The sequence below is a fragment of the Lemur catta genome, chromosome 3, assembly GCF_020740605.2.
Source record: "Lemur catta isolate mLemCat1 chromosome 3, mLemCat1.pri, whole genome shotgun sequence".
NCBI lineage: Eukaryota > Metazoa > Chordata > Mammalia > Primates > Lemuridae > Lemur > Lemur catta.
The window spans coordinates 68,486,813-68,490,242 of record NC_059130.1 but is presented as its reverse complement, the minus strand read 5'-3'; the positions used below and the strand labels follow the sequence as shown (position 1 = coordinate 68,490,242).

At 38.1% G+C, this 3,430-nt stretch overlaps 1 long non-coding RNA gene across 1 annotated transcript; it reads right to left on the bottom strand.

Moving 5' to 3' along the window:
• Positions 1–312: 312 nt before the first annotated feature.
• Positions 313–2,033, bottom strand: LOC123634700. The gene is made up of 3 exons (XR_006733987.1): positions 1,979–2,033; positions 597–816; positions 313–442 (listed from the first exon to the last, which is right to left on the bottom strand). It is a non-coding gene; the product is annotated as an uncharacterized LOC123634700 (long non-coding RNA).
• Between the last annotated feature and the right edge of the window lie 1,397 nt (positions 2,034–3,430).

Here is a 3,430-nt window from a genome sequence, read left to right as displayed (position 1 = left end):
ATTAAATCATGTAACAATAAAAATGACAAGAAGAAGATTCACGAAAGAATATTCCGAATCCTGATGGAGGCAAGAGAGGAAGGAGGGATGACTTTCTGGCCGTGAAGATGGTACAGGTGAGAGTGTGGTAAGGACCGTGGAATATGTGGAGGCCACAGGTCTACTCTAGCTCTTGCTAAAGAAATTCCTCTTTCTCCTCCAACAGATGCCTCTTTGAATCTCCCCCAACTCCATCAAAGATCATCATATAAACACACAGTTTTATTGACACTAAATTTTAATACCTGGAAGAACAAATTCTTCCTCATTGCTTTCACTTCTTCACTTCAAAGTCTCACTTAGGAATTTCTAAGACAGTTTCCATGCCATTGGTCAACTAGGCACAAAGTTCTCTGCAATGGGCGTCAACCACTGTTAGACGCTATATCACAGGAGTGCTGCACTGGTAAAAATGAAGAGTTTTAGTTTCAACTTATTCTGTAGAGAAATATAAATAAGGACTGATGATGTATTTAGGGATATACCATCCAGATTAGAGAGAGTTAGTTGATGGGTTACCTAGGTAACAAGTGATTTCCAATAGAAAAAGTACTGACCTGTTGTTAGGTTGCCAACCAAGATAACTGTCCATAGCTCCCATCTCAGATTTTTCTGGTCTTCCTTGCTCATGGAGCTCTAGGAGCTAGTCAGAATAGGAAATCTCCAGGAGAATCAGATCTGGGCGTAATTTTGCCATCCTGTGGCAAAAAGCACTGCAGCAAAACATCTTCCTTCGGGGGACTCCTGCAGTTAGTCAACACATTGCTGGCTAAATTCCTAATTGTGAAAAAGAGTAGCCAATTTGCTAATCAGAATTGCAAAAAAGGTGGCAACAACGTGATATTTTATTCTGAAGGCTAAATTAGAAAGCAGGCTATGCTAATAATAACCCCCAAATCTATTTAGCCCTTTCTCATATTTTTGAATCCTTAATATTTCTTCCTGTGTAACTGTGTACCTCTTTTCCCTTTCTGATTCCAATTCTTTCCCTCTTGTAACTCTCTTATTCTTTCTACAAAATTTCTCTTTTGTAAACTTTGTTGTCCTCCCACCCTATCTTTAACTTCTTTATCTTTTTATCCTCGTATTGTTTTGTCCGCTTCCCACAAGTCATTAACTGGCCTTTATCACAATAACAATTATATTTTTATTATTGACCATTAAAGACAGTTTTTTAATTCCTTGGTCTTAATATAAAAGTCAGATTAATAGAATGTTTCATATACAAATTTAAGTTACCTAACTTCATCTGAATACTTGGTCAGAATTCCTTCAATTCAATTGATTTTAAGAAAACTGTGGTCATAAAAATCTTCTGTACAGGACACTAAAAATGCATATTTCTTCTCTCTTCTTTCTGATTACATAGGTTTAGAGTGGGACAGGGGACTCTTCATTTTTAGCAAATACCCCCTCAGTGATTCTGATGTGGATGTTCTGTAAGATCACACGTGAAATCCTGCTTTAAATTATTGTCTTATAATATCTCCCTTGTCACCAATTTTAAAACCCCTTCTTTTCTCCTTAAACTCCAATATCTACTATCTGCAGATGACCTTGCCTATTACTTTACAGAGAATAAGTAACTATGGTGAATTTCTTTAGTTTCCATCCTTGGGCAACCTAAGAATGTCTCTCTATATATTTTTTCCTGAATCCATTCTTAAGACCCTTCTCTTCATAGCAGAGGGAAGAGAATTTCCTATTCAAGGCTGACAGCATGTCTGTGCCCTGATGTTATCTGCAATCCCACCATTCAGAAGACAAATTTCTCTCCTTCAACTCCCATCACTCTTCCTTGCTCCCTCCCTACCCTCTTTCCCTAATAATTCTTTACCTTTCTTGCTTTATTATTATTTTTGATATGAAAATTTATTTCTCTTATGAATTGATAACCTTCTTGAGGACAGAGCCCACATAGTCAACTTTTTATACCTACCTACAAAGCATCCAGTCCAATCCTGTGTTCCTAATGAGCCTTCAATAAATGCCTGTTGAATAAATGATTGATTATTATTCTCCCTAAAACAAGACAAAATTGAATTGGTGGCTTTGCCCTTATGTGAATTTCTCAGCTGGATTTTTTTCTTTTTTTTGAATCATGGAGATGATGATTCCTTTGCTAGATTAAAGAATTAGACTAGCAGCTGGAGAGCTGTTTAGAAGGCAGCAACAATCAGAAAATGTAATGAAATTTCTCATTTGCAATGGCAATTAAAACTAAAATATTTAGGCATAACTTTCTCAAGAAATGTGTGATATTTATATGTATGAAACCACATTTATAGACGCATAAAGGGAACCTAGAATAAATGGAAGGGTGTATTTATCCTTCTGGGAGCTGAAGGCTAAATATTGTAAAAATGTAAAATCTTCCAAAATTATATTATACTTTTTAAGCCATTTTAAGAAACCCAACCCAGAATATGGTAATACTTTTGATTTTCTATCTGTACCAAGGGAAGGGGGCAGTTTCAGTGGTTTCCATGTGGTGTTTGCCACTGTGCTATCCCTTATCCCACAAATGAAGGAACCCATGGGAGAGTTCCGCCAATTACTTAAGTACATACACTTCAATTATACACTTGAGGCCTGAGGAAACGGCCACCAGATGGGTTTGGGAACACAAAAGACCCACTATGAGTGACATCAAGATTAGGAGGACTCCAATTACTACCTGGACCCCAGTGGTTGCTGCTCTAATGGGAGAGGCCATTGTGACACTTCCTTCAATGTCTGGGTATTCTTCTTTCTCCAATGTATGGTCACCTAAGTGAAAGGCCGTGAGTCCCTTTGGAGAAAGACAGGGAGAATCATTACCACAAATACTTGCCATGCTGTTCTAAAATTCTTTTTCATGGAGACAACTGCTCCTTTAGGCACTGGCTTTTAGGTCTGAAATTACTTGGTTCAAATCATGACTTTGTATTTTTATTTTTTAATTTTTTTCCTCTTAGAGATAAGATAGTATCTTGCTCTGTTGCCCAAGCTGAAGTGTGGTGGTGTAGTCATAACTCACTGCAACCTCGAACTCCTGGGCTCAAGTGATCCCCCTGCTTCAGCATCCCAAGTAGCTAGGACTGTGGGTGTTCACTACCACACCCAGCTAATTTTTTTTATTTTTTTATAGATGGGATCTTGCTGTGTTGCCTATGTTGGACTTGAACTCCTGGCCTCAAGTAATCCTCCCTCCTGGGCCTCCCAAAGTGCTGGGATTATAGGCGTCAGTCACCGTACCTGGTCTCAAATCATGACTTTTTAATTGGGGCAAGAGCCCTCAGCCTTCTAATTACGTATCCTCAATTTCTTTTGGTTAAATAGTTTAAGCATACCCTCGTTGACAGCCTATCTATCTTGCCTACAGGAACACTACATTCTACAGATCTATGAA